The sequence below is a fragment of the Natator depressus genome, chromosome 4 (assembly GCF_965152275.1).
Source record: "Natator depressus isolate rNatDep1 chromosome 4, rNatDep2.hap1, whole genome shotgun sequence".
Classification (NCBI taxonomy): domain Eukaryota; kingdom Metazoa; phylum Chordata; order Testudines; family Cheloniidae; genus Natator; species Natator depressus.
Window position 1 is genome coordinate 59,270,674 of NC_134237.1, and position 17,793 is coordinate 59,288,466.

At 40.7% G+C, this 17,793-nt stretch overlaps 1 protein-coding gene across 8 annotated transcripts in view; it reads left to right on the plus strand.

The window, feature by feature from the left end:
- TRIM2 (tripartite motif containing 2) overlaps positions 1-17,793 on the plus strand; it is a 150,883-nt gene that overhangs the window by 23,469 nt on the left and 109,621 nt on the right. For 2 of the 8 annotated variants that reach the window (XM_074951017.1, XM_074951023.1), the window contains exon 1: positions 5,089-5,296. The exons of 1 other annotated variant lie outside the window; for it this stretch is intronic. The gene's annotated coding sequence lies outside the window, so the exon portion shown is untranslated. Of the gene's footprint in view, positions 1-5,088; positions 5,297-5,767; positions 5,927-6,616; positions 6,635-17,793 lie in introns of those variants that run through there. 5 more of the 8 variants (XM_074951019.1, XM_074951022.1, XM_074951016.1 and 2 more) reach the window with 4 other exon arrangements.

A 17,793-nucleotide genomic window follows, 5' to 3' on the forward strand; every position in this document is an offset into this window, starting at 1 on the left:
CTTTCCTCATTTCCATTCCACTTGAAACCTCTGCCCTCCCAGAATATTACTTTATTCATTCTTTATTTGAGGTTAAGCCTTACAGAGGTCTAACCAAAGCTGAATAAATTAGTCTTTTGGAACCTAGTTTTCTTTGTGGACAGTTTTAGTTTGTGTTTGACTTGTTTCCTTGTGGTAGAGAAATAAAGACATTCAAATTTGTGTGTTCAAATGGCACACACACACAGGGAAATTAGAGTATTTATATTTTTAATCTTTCAGGAAGCTTACAACATAACACTACTTTATTTCTTAAAATCCAGAACTTAAACACACAAGAACCCAAGAAAGAGAATGCGGGCTGCTTCCTTAGGCAGAAATGTGCAACTCACCCACCTTGCTCTAGGAAGACTCTGTGCAGACTCAGATCACATGCTTACCTACAGAGTCCTCTACCCTGCAAGCAGGACCAGAAAAGTTCAGGATGATTTAAGTGGTAACTTATAATTTTAACACAGTTTCCACTACACCACAAAATTAAGTCCAGAGCTTGTGGAAAGTACTGTCTTGGTGTCCCTGGAGCCTGAAGCATTCTAATTTTCCTCAGAACTGATACAGTCAGGCAAGGTCACAGCAGGTTTCCTTATGCTGCCCAAGCAATGTGCCTCAGCACTGACTTGAACAGTCTTGAGAGCTAAGGGTAATTGTGTGCCATTCTGTCGTTGGCCTCCTTGCTGAAAGTACTAAAATGAGAGCTAGCTAGTGCTGGTTGTGGTGATGGCTTTGGTGATGTGTGCCATCTTAACGTTTCATAGATGGAAACACTGAGAAGCGGGAAGAAGAGGAAAGATGTCTGTCATAAGCCAGAGCAATAATCGAATCTTGGAACTAATTAATAACTTGTATTCAAAACGAAAATACCCTTGGCAACCTGCACCTCTGCCCCACCAATTCCCTCTCATCTGCTTTCCCTGGTAGTAAAAACCCCAAAACAGTTGTATTTCATAGTTTTGGTAGATTGTGCCCCCTGGCATTCAGGAATGGGCATGGGCTCTGTCCAGGATGCTTTCCCTGGGTGCAACTTTTGCCAAGAAATGGCAGAAAGTCAGTAGAGTCATGGCTGGATGCATGGGAGGGGCAAGGGAGGGGGGATTTGGCAAGCATACTGCACCCCAAAAGGAATCTTGCACAGTACTCCTAACCCCACTAAAACAAATGGGGTTTCTTGGATTTTGTGTTTCAGAAGTGCCTTGTTTATTATTCCTACCTTTCTAGATAAAACAATGAGACATGGATGAGTCTTCTCTGTCACACACACACACTCTCACACACTTTACTAGCACTCTACAATGCCAAAATGGTTACAAATTAATTTTATTTTTTCTGCTATTAATGTTCATAGAATGTGAGATCATATAATGTAATCTAGTTTGTCACTAATTTGTTAGTAACTAATACAATTTAATTGCATCATCTCCATTATGGTCTACCAAATTAGACTGAGGTCACTGGCTAACATTTTTCTTTTGACGTTATTGTGACATTCTGTACCTCAGGGGAACATCCAGTACCCCCATGTTCATCCTTATAATATGATTTTGTAGTATCTAATGCAAAGTTTGTCATGTCGGGTGTCTTCAGAAGGCTCATGATGCACTGATCATTGTTGTTATAGTAATGTTGTAGTAATCATCATTATAGAAAAGTTATAGTAATGTTATAGGTTGTAATTTCATGTATATAGTTATGAGGCTCAGAATGTGTCCTCATGGCTTAAAAGCAAGCCCAGGCAAAAACTCTTCAGAAGCAGAGGGGCAGTTCACACCTCATCAGGGCATGTATGAGACAAACTTAGCCCAGCCTCATAGGAACGAAGGATACTGGCCTAGGCAACAACAAAGGATCTGTTGGACTCTTGAATAAGTCACCCCCCCTTCCTTTGGTCAGTTTGGGACTGCAATGAGGTAATGCTCACCTGACTCGGGGGAGGGGGGGAAGCCAAGAGGGAAGAAAGAACATGATAAAAGGGAGAGACTTTGCCATGCTCTTTCTCTCTCTTCCACTTACATTACCACCAAGCGACTGAAGCGCTCATCAATGGGGAGAGCCTGGCTGAAGGGCAACCAGCTAGCCAGTAGTGAGAAGCATCTAAGTTGGTAAGGGCATTGAAAGTGTTAAGATCAGCTTAAAATGCGTTTTGCTTTCATTTCATTTGACCAAATCTGACTTGTTATGCTTTGACTTATAATCACTTAAAATCTATCTTTGTAGTTAATAAATCAGTTATTTATTCTACCTGAAGCAGTGCGTTTGGTTTGAAGCATGTCAGAGACTCCCCTTGGGAGAACAAGCCTGGTACATATCAATTTCTTTGTTAAATTGGCTAACTCATATAAGCTTGCAGTGTCCAGAGGGCAAAACTGGACACTGCAAGACGGAGGTTCCTAGGGTTGTGTCTGGGACCGGCGATATTGGCTAGTGTCATTCGACTGCACAATCTAAGGAGCAGCTTACATGCAGAGGCTGTGTGTGAACAGTCCAGGAGTAAGGATTCTCACAGCAGGGCAGGGTAAGGCTGGCTCTTAGAGTACGCAGAGTTTCAGAAAGCCTTTGACAAGGTCCTTCACCAAAGGCTCTTAAGCAAAGTAAGCTGTCCTGGAATAAGAGGGAAGGTCATCTCATGGATCAGTAACTGGTTAAAGGAAACAAAGGGTAGGAATAAATGGTCAGTTTTCAGAATGGGGTAAATAGTGGTGTCCCTCATGGATCTGTACTGGGATCAGGACTGTTCAACATATTCATAAATGATCTGGAAGAAGAGGTAAACAACAAAGTGGCAAAATTTTCAGATGATATGAAACTACTCAAGATAGTTAAGTCCAAAGCGGACTGCAGAGTTACAAAGGGACCTCACAAAATTGGGTGAATGGGCAACAAACTGGCAGATGAAATTCAATGTTGATAAATGCAAAGTAAAGCACATTGGAAAACATAATCCCAACTCTACATATAAAATGATGGGGTCTAAATTAGCTGTTACCACTCAAGAAAGAGATCTTGGAGTCCTTGTGGATAGTTCTCTGAAAACATCCACTCAATGTGCACTGGCAACCAAAAAAGTGAACAGAATGTTGGGAATCATTAAGAAAGGGATAGATAATAAGACAGAAAATATCATATTGCCTCTATATAAATCCATGGTACGCCCACATCTTGAATACTGCTTGCAGCTGTGGTCACCCCATCTCAAAAAACATATATTGGTATTGGAAAAGGTACAGAAAAGGGCAACAAAAATTAATGGGGTATGGGACAGCTTTCATATAAGGAGAGATTAATAAGACTTGGACTTTTCAGCTTGGAAAATATATGACTAAGGGGGGATATGACAGAGGTCTATAAAATCATAACTGGTGTGGAGAAAGTAAATAAGGAAGTGTTATTTTCTCCTTCTCATAGCACAAGAACCTAGGGGTCACCAAATGACATTAATAGGCAGCAGATTTAAAACAAGCACATAAGTATTTCTTCACACAATGCACAATCAACCTGTGGAGTTCTTTGCCAGAGGATGTTGTGAAGGCCAAGACTATAACAGGGTTCAAAAGAGAACTAGATAAATTCATGGAGAATAGGTCCATCAATGGCTATTAGCCAGGATGGGCAGGGATGGCGTCCCTGGCTTCTGTTTGACAGAAGCTGGGAATTCGCAACAGGGGATGGATCACTTGATCATAACCTGTTAGGTTCACTCCCTCTGGGGCACCTGGCATTGGCCACTGTCGGAAGACAGGATACTGGGCTCGATGGACCTTTGGTCTGACCCAGTATGGCCATTCTTATATTCTAATCCCATGTTGTATGCAGTGTTGTTTTAGCCATGTTGGTCCAAGGATCTTAGAGAGAGAAGGTGGGTGAGGTAATATATTTTAAAGCAATATGTTTCAATCCTGTCCACGAAGGATCACCTGTAAAGGTGAATGTGTAGTCCATCCTTCTTAACCACTCTCTGCTCAGACTGCAAACAAAGGTGCTAAAACGTAGGTTGCGGTAGGGGGTGTGTGATGTGGACTGTCCACTAGAAATTGGACTGAGCACACAAAGTCATTTCACATAGGTCACTGAACACCAATTGGTAGATTACCACTTTGTCAGTACCAATTTGGGCTGGATTTTGAACTGCTGCTGTAGAAATGAAAGAATCCATAATCCCATTATCAAACCCCGAATCATCCCATCTTCCAAATACTTTGTTTTATAATCTGATCAAATCCTCCTTCTCTACCATGGATTCAGACAGGGTAAACTCTGAATTTGTTGAGAAGATGAAAGAGGAGTAAACAGTAATGTGTCTCCATTGTTCATGTTCCACTGGGAACCAGGCCTCACTGACTAATACAATTTCTTTTAGGCAGGTCAGCACATTTTAAGGTTTTCTTTTAAATTATTTCTGAGTAGATAGTGAGGCTTTGGAATGTGATCTTTCAATTTTGAATATTGCATATATGTTTTTTTAGTTGGGTCTGGGTTATTAAATATGCTGTTCATGGCTGGTAATATTATTATTCACAAATTAAACAAATCTCAGCATTTTGATAATTCAGTCCTGGGTGCTATAACGAACGCTAGGGTAAAGAGAAAAATAAATGTCCGCTTTTCAGTAAAAAAGGCTAAACAACATGCCTCATTTAGTTCTATTTAGAAACAATTTTATCTCTGCATGTGATGCTATGATAGTGCTTGTTGAACTGTAATTTTATTGGTGACAATAATGCGTTTTTCTGTAATGCTATTACTCTATTTCTCACCCCCCCAACACGCTTAGCTCCAGTTTTATGATTAATAATTTCAATATAATTTTCATTTTAAAAAAGAATGATAATCTAGGCCATATACATTTTGTAAGGTTTCCATGGTAACAGTTTCTCTGAGTGGAGAACTGGCTGTTTGTAGTTTCCACAGAAACCACTCCCTGCTGAGACAGGTGCCTTGAAGGGAAGGGAAGTGAATATAAATGAGAGAGACAAAAAGACACACACAGGCAGAGCAATGTCATATGATCTCTGCAGCATCTGTACACTGTAGCAAAGTCAGTCATATTTTTTTTTTATGTTTTTAGTTTATAGTTTTTCATTGCAAGACCAGCTTCCCTATTCTCCAGTCATGTAAACTTTGATTTGCCAATCCCTCACCTCCATGGAGCTGGCTTTGTGGCCTGTGATTTGGAAATGTTCCATGCCTACAGAGAACTGAAACTGGTTACGTCAGACGTTAAGGTCCAGGGCTCTAAGAATCACTGCATGGGAACATGTAAATGGTAAATGAGAGCTTTCATTTTTTTTTCTGAAAGATTCAACAAAGCTGGATATGGAAACATTTCCTTTTAAAATGAAGAAGGTGGGGGGAGGAGTAATTCTTTATTAATTCTGAAGAAGGTGGGTTTTGTTCTCATTTGGGGGTACAAATGCCTTGTTAAGGAAAATGTCTGGTGAAAGGTCAGATAACAGTAAAAGATAAATGAACTTTGTTGTCAGCTTTTGCTACGTAAGGAGTGTTTCTATTTTTAATGGCATTGTGAAAAAGCATTGAATACTACTTCAGAAGAAATAGTGTTGATTTATTTTATTTCTTCAAGGACAATAACATCCTGACATTTGTTCAAGGGTTAGTGTCGCCATAACTACAGATTAACATGCTGGCTGCTTCATCTTCATCCTATCATCTCTCTGCCTCTTTATGAGGGAAACAGGCTGACATGGTTATTAAATCTGGCAGCTGAGTTGCATGCACGTAGGAAGCAAGGAGAGCAGAGCATATAGAAAATGAGTAGCTTTCAGATAGCAGCCTTCTTTTCACTGCTACCAGGCTTGAAAGGCAGTCTATAAAAAAGCTCTTTCTCTTCTTTGTGCTGGATCAGTGCACAAATATCGCAAACACAATTGCAAATGTAAGTATTCCTGGCCTGTGTGCTGCTTTCAGATTGCTAATTAAGGTTTCTAACTTCAGTGTTCTGGTTGAAAAAGCAGTGAAATGAAAGCCAAAAACATCCCCAGTGAGAATGTTTCTTTGCAGTATTGTAATGGTTTTCAGTGAAAATGTTAGAGAGAGAAGGGGATCCTTAGTAGATTTACAGAGCAAATAGGTTACAATTGTGTCAGTTGATTTTTAGGATGTCTGTACTGCTTTGTTTGTGACAGGAAGAGCCAGAAGCCTGATAGAAATGCTATTACTGTAGATAGTATTTGAGGTACAGGAAGAAAGATATCTCTGCATAAAGAGACTATTTGCAAGCACAAAAGAGAAATTTCTCCTGGCATTTTTCACCTGGTATCTGTTTGTATTTAAAAAAAAAAAGAACAAACATAGAATTGGACTTCTGATTAAGAAATTCTACAGTAACTTATTATAGAAGAAAACCCAAATCTCCATCATCGGGGTACTATTTAGCTTGCATCTGAACTGATAAGAACAATGAAAATAGCAGGGTGAGCAATGCATGTTTTTCAGCAAATCTCTCACTCTTATGTAGTGGGAGATGAGCTTTGTTTGCTGTAAGGCATGAATACAGAATAACATGGTGGTTGGGAAGCAGTGGAGTTGCAGGTTTCTCAGCGCTGCAGACAGGAATTGTAAACAAGAACACAGGTGTTGGTTGGTATGTTTTGTGCTTTTTATAACCTGATCATAGCATCTTGGTTTGCAATCTCCTGTATAATGCAAGCATTTCATAGCGTGGTTACTCCACTGCAGTGAATTTCAGTTTATAGCTGGTGAACTCTTAATATGCTATGAATGAAATCTGCATATTGAAAACAATCTGCAACCAGTATTGCTTACAAATTTCAGATAATTGCACCAGAAATGCCTGCCATGTCCAGTTTGTTTGAGTTGTCAGGTCATGTTTATTTATTTACAGGGTTTGTTATTTACTAGGGGCTGTCACAGTACTGTGAACCCTTTATGACCCATGCAAACATTTAATTACTGCAGTTCTTTTAAACAGGTGACCAGCATGAAGTGATTATGAAGATTGTGTTTGTTTCATGTATCACTGTATGGCAAAGAAAGGGCCAAATGCATCCCTCGTGTAACTCCAGTGATGTCAATGTAGTTACACCAGGGATGCATTTGGCTGCCTTTGCTGAAATTGAGGCACCAGTGAACGTGTAGATGTCTCTCCATTGCAGCTACTTATGCCTCCCGCCCTGCTTATATATGGCGATGAACATGTGCCTTCACCATTAGCTATATATGAAAATGGTCATCTTTGATCACAATTGGTAGAGTTAGGTTTCCCCAGGCAGATTGGCAGCAAGCCAACTGCTGAGGCAAGTGGTGACCTCTAAGGACTATGTCTATCTCAAACATGTAAAAAGATTAAAATAGCAGAAATCGAGGGTAGTGGGGTTAGGGAAAGGTTGCCAGCTGGGGATGGCATTAACCTAATGGTAGCTTATTCAATAAATGCTGAAAGCCAAAAATAAGTCCCTTGAATGCAGAGAAATTATCTATGACTTCACTGAATCTATTCAAAAGTTCTTCCAGGAGGATTTTGAACAGGGCTTAAAAATCTGTGCAGGATCTTTCTATCTGCTGTGCTTCATTTCAGAATCCAAGATTATATTCTCTCTCTGTTACACACACACACACACACACACGAAAAATGGGGGGGAGGGGACAGAGTAAGAAAAAACTGTTTTCTGTTTCAGTTGTGCTACATATTGTACCAGATTTCATCCAAAAAAGTTCCATCTCTGCTCTGAACTGATTGTGCCTAAACAAAGTTCAGTGATGCACAGATATGCAGTGAAATTTGCAAATATGTGCACTGACTTTTTAGGCATATGCTCACTGAATGTTAAATAACCCCTGCAGTTCCTGGTGCTGCTGCCCAGAGACAGAGCTTCACTTTCTATTATGTGCATTAGTGATATTAGACTTTTTTTTTTTTTTAAGCACTGGAGTCTGAACATCCTTGTGTGTGCGCTACTGGGTCCTACCTCTTTGCAGATAATTTTTTCCCTGGAATGGGAGAGAGAGTACACAAGCAGCCCTCCAATATAGGGAGCACTAATGGAACTAAATGTTGTCTGGTTTGTTTGTTTTTTCTGCAAAATACTTTGGATAGGTGTAAAACTGCCAGATTCGCTACCTTGGTATGGTATGGAAAAGCTAGATTGACTATTTAGCTGAGCTATGGGCTAACCTATTATTTTAAGGTTGGTCTCATCCTGAGAGTACTAACGGGGAGTACACTCCACTCTTGACATTTACTATTGCAGTAGTTACATTTATCCTGGAATTTTTGGTATTCTCCATTCTAAAGGTAAAGGCTGGGGTGTAAAAAATGGCAAGATATTAATTTATAGTAAATCCATAACCATCTTCATTATGCGATGAGGTACTGAAGATGAAGAAGATCCTCTTCTCCATAGTTTTCTTGTTTTTTTTCCCCCAGACCAGGGCCCTGCCTCCCTCCCAGTTACTCCTTCCCACAAGGAAAATTACCCTTCCTATTTTCTTAGCACCCTATTGCCCTAAAACTAGAACAAACTTTGCACCCTAAGCTGACTGAGAGACTTGAGCTCATTGTCCACTTCATCTTTACTGCCGGCATTGAATAGCTTTAGTCTCTATGTTGGTTTTTCTTTCCCCTCAGTTCTCTAGGCAACACTCCTTCTCCCTCCTGAATCCCAGCAAGAGGAAGCAAAGTAGGTCAGGACAATTTTTCATAAATATTCTGCTGAATTTTGCAACAAATATTTTTCAGGCCTGTTTGTGTTTTCTCTTTCCATGTAAATGCTGTGATTTGAGCTTTACTAGCATTCATGCCAGAGATCTAACTGGAGAAATAGAATTATGCTGGGGATGCAATGCCATCATCCTTCACCATTTTGTGACAGGCCGGGTGTTTTCAGAGACCTTTCCCCCTCTAAGCAGTGGTTCTCAAAGCCGGTCTGCCACTTGTTCAGGGAAAGCCCCTGGCGGGCAGTACCGGTTTGTTTACTTGCCGTGTCCGCAGGTTCGGCTGATCGCGGCTCCCACTGGCTGCGGTTCACTGCTCCAGGCCAATGGGGGCTCCGGAAAGCAGCGCGGGCTAAGCGGACTGGCTTTGAGAACCACTGCTCTACAGTACTCCCAGTTATCGGTGTGCTCGGTCTCTAAGTGTTTCAAAAGAGTCTATTGGGTGTGGCTTGTTAATGAAGGTTGGGTACAGCTAGATGCCAGGTCACAGCTTGTCTTACAATTCCTCCCTGCTGCACTCAGTTTATACCTGATCTGGTGGGTCCTTGCAGCAAATACTTGCAAGCTGTCTTTCTCCAAGCAGCTCTGTTGCAAGAGTCAGCTAACTCTGGGGCACAGCAACTTACCTGCGAGTTGCTATCCCTTCCTATGACAAACTCTCCCTTTTAAGCTTACTTCTTCCAAGTGCAACAGGCTTGCAGGTGTGCCTGTTTACTATAGGTTGAGCCCACAGGAGCACATTAGTCTTTTCCTGATGGGGGTGGTCGTATGTGACAGCAGAGTGGACCTCGACACCATTGTGCTAGGCACCGTATAAACACAGAACAAAAAGAGAGTCTCTTCTCCAAAGAGCTAACAACCTATTTTAAATACAAAATCAAAAAGTAAGTGGCAGGGTAAGAAGCAGTGAACATTTTAAATAGATCCTGTAAAATGCCACATCACAAATGTACTTTCCTCCAAGGCAAATAAATCCATGCAGTGGCTCTGGGAAATAACTTTCTATAATTAAACAAATATATTGTAATAGTTAAGAAACTACACTAGGTTTGTTTGTTCCTCTTTCAGGAAACCAGGATCATCTTTGGTTAATTGGGATTATTGTCTATAATTTAAAAAAAATCAAAATAGATTATTGCAGTGTTATAGGGACACCTTCAGTTTAATAATAGTCATGCTTCTGTCTGAGATTTTTTTTTTTTACTTTCTTTCATTACAGCACCAAAGAATTCTTTAACTGAAGTAGATTAGAGAAAATAATTTTCCTCCATTTTTTCACTTTGTCTACTTTGTGCATTTAACAGTGTAATGACTCCCACTTTAGCACTAAAGTACAGAGCTCTACCATATGAGATATCAATATAACTCCACTAACTGGCAGCAGTAGTAGGCTATTATCCTCTGTATGGACTAGCCACTGGAGGTGGACATGGCATACACTTTGCAGTTGTGTTATAACAGCACCTTGTTTGTAATCGGGTTCACTGTTTCCCCTGTGTAGTTAATCAGTTAGTTAATCTCAGTTGTTGTTTACATGGGTCTTTCACACAGCACTAGAGAGAGGAAAATATTTTTTAAACAAACAAATAAATAGGAAAATGAGTCAATGGAGTTATTCCTGATTTAAACTGGCATTAGCGAGAGCTCCAGAATGAAACACTGACTGGTGATGATCTTGAACCACTATAAAATAGGTTTAGGCACATTATGCAAACCAGAAGTGGAATTGGAACACACTTTTCATTAAAAACTGTGATGAAAAATGAAGAAGGTTAGTAATAAGTAATAAATTACAATAAGTAATGAGTTAAGTCTGATACAAAGTATTTCCATTGAGTTGAATGGGCTTTGGATCAGGCCCTTATTGTGGTTCCACACAGACCAAATACTCTTGTATTTGACATCTCAGATCACAGAGCACATTAGATCTCTTCTTCTGCTCCAAAACCAGGTTGCCTGTTAAATCCTGATAAATAGTTGCTTTAATAATTGAAGTTGCATAAATGAAACTCCATTTGGCCGTTGTTGTCCTCCTGTAGCAAAAGACTGCAGAACCTATTTTGTCGTTTGACAAGATGATTGTTTAAAGCATGTTTAGAAAACTTGAAGCTCTCTTTCTCTTCTTATTTTCAAATGTGAAAGGAGATACAGTAATTGTCAAGAAAGCATACACTTCCATTAAAACTACACATCTCCTTACTGTATTGTTAAATTACAGTTTAACCAGTTTTCTCGTTTGCCATTTGAATCTGTTCTATATGTAGCCAGTAGTCATTCATGAGTCATTCAGGAGGATACCAAAATCCATTTAGATATTTTTTTTGTTAGTATATAATTAAAAATAATAATAAAATGGCATAAAACTTTCTGTGACCTGATTCAAAATAGTCCTGACCCACTGGTAATGTTTCCCTTAAGGTTTTTAATATCCAACTATTAATTTAATGATGTGTATTCATCTAAATTGAATCACCTCACGAAAACATAAACATGAATTATGAAACAGTTGGGGGCCATTGATAATGATTCTTTTAAGCCCATTAGTATAGAGTCATTACCTTAATGGAGTATATTCACCCACATTTAATCACATCACCAAAACATTAACATTAAATACCCACATATAACAGCTATAACATAGTTCATGCCCATCAAAGAATAACTTCACACATTCATTCATGCAGGCTCTGATCCTGCATTGTGATCCTTGCAGGTGGACAAGGTGTCTCTCTACAGGAGCAGCAGGCTGTCAGCATGGGTCACAGTGCCTTAGTTAGTACTGTCTGATAACACCTAGCCCTTTGCTCCCCTCCCATCTCAGCTGTAGATTTCAGTAGTAGTGCTGGCTGGAAAACAAGAATTCAGTTTCCTGAAAACTTTTGAGGTTTTGGCATTTGGTTTTGTTCTGCACTGGGACAAAACTGAGACCCTGAGAACTTTTCATGAAAAAACGAGGGACCAAGAGACCCTGGGGTGGCCAGTTAGCCCACTGATTAGGGCACTCCCCTGGGATGTAGAAAACACAATTTCAAGTCCCTACACTGACTCTCTCTGTCTCTGTCTCAGCCACTCTGTGTAAATTATTAAATATTCACTGGGCCAGAGAGCGGGGCTGAGACTGTAGCCTGGTGGTTAGAGCACTGAATTAGGCAGAGAAGGGAGTTAAACCTAGATCTCCCAGAACCCAAGTAAGTACTCCAATCACTGTGTTGTTGGCTATTCTGTGGTCCCTCTCTCCCTTTGCTGGTTTTGACAGAGATTTCATCCTGTACTTGAGAAATCGTCCTGTCAAAAGCAGTATGCTTCCACAAAAAGTTTTGGTTTGATTAATTGGCCTTTTCCAACAGACAAACATTTCAGTGAAAAATTCCCAGTTAGCTCTATACAGTAATACATCACACAGTTGTAAACACTGCCTTTTGCGCCAGCTTTTTTTTTTTAAAGCCAGTGTGTGAACTAGGAGGCATTTATCATGTACATAAGTTAGGGCTGAACCTGCCATCCAGTCTCGGACAAAACTCCCATTAACTTGCAAAACCATCATATAGTATGATCTTCAGTTCTGAAGGTTGTGTTATCCCATTTATTCAATTTGTACATACTCTTCAGATCATCATCATCCTGGAGAGGGTGGACAAATTGAACATAACTCTGCATGTTTCATAAATGTTCCATCTGCCTAGACATTTATATTATACCCATCACTATGATTTCTAGCACTGGTTTTTATTAGGTGTGACGGGGACAGGCCAGATGGCAACATGAGAGTGGCAGAAGGCAGGTATATTAGCTCCAGGATAAGCAGGTCCCTTTTCCCTTGGTAACTGAACAGAGGTTACTCTAGGTTAATTAGGACACCTGGGGCCAAGCAAGGGCCTGCCAGAACCTGTTAAAAGCCTCCCCTCCATCCAGATAGGGGCATGTGATACGAGCTGAGGGAGGAAGGTGAGCTACTGGAGAGTTGGGCAGTGCAGATGCTGACAACCACCAGGAGAGAAACCACACAGGTACAGAGGCAAAGAGCGGGAGAATCCCCGCTCAATGTGGCGGATGCTCCTTCTGGGCCCCAGAGGGCTGAGGGAAGAGACCCCGCCAGAGGGGAGAGACTGAAGTGACTGTTGGGTCTATTACCCATGCCTGGAGGGGCTACCAGAGACTGAGAGGCTCCCCTTCCCTCTCCCTGTCAGGGAAGCTGGGAGGAACCCTGCTCCGGCGGGGGGTGTGGACAGCAAGCCCAGGGGTGTGGGGAAAATTCTGACAGAGAGCGGAATACCCTAGCCCGCTGCTAAACAGAAGCGTGGGACCCACCAAGTCCGAGAAGAAGCTCTGTCATGTAAGGTATAAACCTAACAGTGTATTCAGTAATATTAAACACTATGTAAGCACAAGGGCCCATGCTGCTGTGGCTTTTGGAAGTACACTGTGACTTTGAATGTCCTGATTTTTGTTACTTTAAATTCTGAATTATAGTTGGCAGTAACATAGCGTTTTGGATTGATTGTACAATTTATGTAAGTAAGGTGACATACACATAATCAACAGTCAGTATTGACATCAGCCAAAATCAGATATACCCTCACAGTCACAGGGTTGTCTCTTCAATAAAGCAACTAAACTAATGCAAGCCTCTGAACATGAAGGGCCATTGTATCCCCTTGAATGCCTTTTCGGCATCCAAAGAAATGAAGAATGTTTTTCTTATATTACAGAGAACAATGAACAATATGGTCTTTAAAGATTACTTGAGGGCATGTAAATACATATAAATCCAGCTTGATCTGGTTGGATGAACGGGTGTTTTATCAAGCTGGATGGCTAGTAGTTTGAAAAGGATTTTGCAGTTCTTATTAGTTAAAGGATAATAGGACAGGTAGCTCTTTTTCTGAGGCAGTAATATGGTTCCCAAATGGATAAACTAGAAGGCCAAATAATTTATCCTCCTGAGAGATCTTGCTTATTACCAAGAATCAGGGTATCGTCTTCAATCATTCTCCATTAAACAGCACCATTACACACGCTAACCCAATTAAAAATATACTATAAACTAGAATGAACCCCATGTGTGCTTGTTCAGCCCTTGTGCTTGCCACTCCCTAGTGCTGAGTCTAGTTGTCAGCACCTTGCGATTCATGTCCTACTTTAAGTGATGCTGACCTGGAAATCTATCGGTTGTAGTTGTTGGTTAGGGCCACAAACGGAGTAAGATACACAAGAGAAGGTTAGACTTAGTCTATTCCACATTCCTCTAATTTAGTTCTAAAAAAGGGGAATCAAGGATCTGGGGTGGGAGAGGAGTGGGATGTACTGAACAAGGAGGGAACAAGGTGTCATCCAAGCAGTTATGTTCTGGAGTTGTAATGCAGTGATACAGCTCCATGGTTTGACTGGCTGAGAATTTCCCTGAGAGTATAATCAGTGCTATGGGGCAGTAAGAGAAAAGGCTAATATCTGATTTCTCATAATTGATAGATTTATTGGGTGAAATTCTGCTCCCACTGAAGTCATAGATGCATAGCTTTTAAGGCCAGAAGGGACCATTTTGATTACCTAGTCTGAGTTCTTGCCTAACATGTAGAGCCGGTTGAAATTTAGAAGTTTCATTTGGGGAAAACTTCATTTCAAATTTTTCATTTTATGGGTTTTTCATCTCGGTTTTATTATCTTTACATTATTTCATGACACGTTAATAGTTGACCTGCATAATATACGTGCACTACTACTGCTGTGTCTCATGATGTGGTAGTTGAAACGCTGTATTTTTAATTTATTTTGTTTTTAAAATCATTAAAGGCAGCTGCTACTTTGTACTCATTGAAACGTCTTCTTTTCTAGATCAAAGTGACTCCTGTTTGTGTTGTAATGAAATAGTTTGACACTTGTATTATTTCAACTATTATGTCAATTGTGGTATGTCCAGACTAATCATGCTGACATGTCATGAAACAATGCAAAAGTAATAAAAATCAAATGTACATGATGATTAAAAAAAAAAAAATTGAAACTAAACTTGGTCATTTTCTGGGGGGAGGGAGTTCCTAAATGTTTTTCTTTCATGAGAAACTTTGTCAAAATTTGTCCAAAAAATGGTTTAATCAAAACAGCTTTTTCAAAAAAACCCCACCGTTTTAGTAAAAATATTCCGATCAGCTCTAATAACACAGATCAAAAAGCCCCACCCAGTAATTACTATGTCAATCCCATAACTTCTGTTGGAGCTATAGCATATAGAAAGATATCCAGTCATGATTTGAAGACAAAGTGATGGAGAATTCACCAGAACCCTAAGTAAATTATTCCAGTGTTTAGCTACCCTGACTTGTTTTTTTGCCATTGACTTCAGTGGGGCAACATTGTGGCCCCACTGAATTTTAGAGGATTTTAAAGACTGAAGGGAAAGTCTATATACTGAAAGACTTAGTAAGCTTTTTCTATAAAAAGCATTATAATTAATTGACTAGTGTGTATGCCCTTCACTGGATTGAATCTGAACTTCTAGAATGTGTGTCATAAGTGCTATTCTGCAGACAGTGATTCCTCATTAATTCTGGGGGCCTGTTTTAGGAATAGGAGGATTTGTTTTTTTGACTTGAAAATCTAAATGCCAGTGGTGTGCAGTCTAGTAACAGATGTGAAACCCTAGGTGGTCATAGATTTGTTACAATATATTTAGCCCACAGACAAATTTTAAATCAGTCATTAGTAAAAGCTCAGGCATTAGGTAATTACTAAGTAAAAGGTAGAGCAATGAGGCTGAAAATTGGTTAAAGAATTAAATCAACTAATGCCCAACTTATATTAGCATATCTGGTGCTCCTGAGGCTAGGTGTTTTATTAACTATAGGCCACGTTTTGTCCTTTATATATAAAAAATTTTCATACTGAAATTTTCAAGGCAGAAATTTGGCTCTCTTATCGTCCAAACTTATCATAATGATCCCCACATCCGCTGATGCCCTCTCTTTTCCCACCAAAATGGAGATTGGTTGATGTAGTTTTCAAAATGTGTAAGTGAGAATTTTTTTCAGTGTATTTTAATTGATTGTTTAATCATTAAAGGTCAGTTTTCAAGTAACACTCAGGCTTGTGACATGGCTAGCTTGGTGTAGCGCTCATTATGAACACCAGTGCACGGACTCATGTAAAATCCTGTACTCTTAGAAATCAATAGTTATTGATGAGAAAAGAAGCAATTATTTTCATTGTAATTAGTGGGATGCTAGTAAAGGGTTGGTTAGGCTTTGACCTTGACACTTCACACACTGAAAATAAATAATTTCTGCTAATTCATTATTCCAAATAGCCTGTCTCAGAAAATGTAAACACAGAAGAAATAGTGCACACATCACTGTTGTTTTTACATCAGGGAAGGCCAGGATCACTGGATGGCAGTGAGTGGTTATGGCAGTCTCTTCTGGCTCATGTTCATTTAAAAATAGTTCTGCCCTGTAAAAAAAAAAAAAATAAAATAAAAAAATTTCTGAACATTTTTGTTATGCTTTAAGTTGGAAACAGGGAGGATAAGTAGACACTGAGGGGCAGCTTCTCCCACCTGAGCTCAGGTGTAGTGGAGAGTGAGGACTGAAGAGAATCAGTTGTTGCTTCCTGATGCTCAGTCACATAGCCCTGGCACAGGGCAGAGGTGCACAGAAGCAGCTCTACTTATGCAACTGTGAAAAGGTTTCTCCAACTTTTCACCAGTGGAGAATGAGGCATAGTGGAGCTCCACTTTATCATGTCTCCAACTTTTCCCTCCCCATCCTACCCATGCCCCACACCCCCAGAATGTCCCCATCACATCTCCTCCCTCCCCTTATGCCATTGGGGGCGGCAGGTGGGATGAGGGTGGCATGGTTTGTGGCTGGAGCATGATAGCATAGCAAAGATTTTCTAAATTTTTTTTGAAGAACAGAACAACTTTTAAAACATAAGCCAAAGGGCAGCAAGTGGTTGTGGCGCTAGCATCCAAATGATAAGATCCAGCCTTCCCAGAAATAAAAGCAGTGGTTTGTTCAGAGCATTATTGTTACGGGGCCGTCTGTACCCACAATGTAGTATTGTGATTCTATAAAAAGTGCTTAATAAAAAGAGAGAGAGCACACTTTAAATCAGGGGTGGAGAATCTACAGCCTGCGGGCCAGATACAGCCCACTGCTTCATTTCACCCAGCCCTGAGCAGGTTTCTAAACCACAGGCCGGAAGCCCTGGGTCTCGGTGCCCACCCCCCACAAAGGACTGGAGCCACAAGCACTGGCTAGCCCTGTTGCAGGGGCAAGCTGGGGTTGCCAGGCTGTTAAAAGTCCAGTTGGCTCTGCACAGCTCCCATAAGAACGGCCATACTGGGTCAGACCAAAGGTCCATCCAGCCCAGTATCCTGTCCACCGACAGTGGCCAATGCCAGGTGCCCCAGAGGGAGTGAACCTAACAGGTAATGATCAAGTGATCTCTCTCCTGCCATCCATCTCCACCTTCTGATGAACAGAGGCTAGGGACACCATTCCTTACCCATCCTGGCTAACAGCCATTAATGGACTTAACCTCCATGAATTTATCCAGTTCTTTTTTAAACCCTCTTACAGTCCGAGCCTTCACAACCTCCTCAGGCAAAGAGTTTCACAGGTTGACTGTGCGCTGTGTGAAGAAGAACTTCCTTTTATTTGTTTTAAACCTGCTGCCCATTAATTTCATTTGGTGGCCCCTAGTTCTTATATTATGGGAACAAGTAAATAACTTTTCCTCATTCACTTTCTTCACACCACTCATGGTTTTATATACCTCTATCATATCCCCCCTTAGTCTCCTCTTTTCCAGGCTGAAAAGTCCTAGCTTCTTAAATCTCTCCTCATATGGGACCCGTTCCAAACCCCTAATCATTTTAGTTGCCCTTTTCTGAACCTTTTCTAATGCCAGTATAGAAGAAGAGGGGACCACATCTGTCTCCCAGAAGAGACAGGCATGTCCCTGCAGCCCCTAGGAGCAGGGGCGATCAGGGAAGCTCTGCTGGCTGCCCCTGCCCCCAGCGCCAGCTCCGCAGCTCCCATTGGCCGGGAACTGTGGCCAATGGGAGCTGCA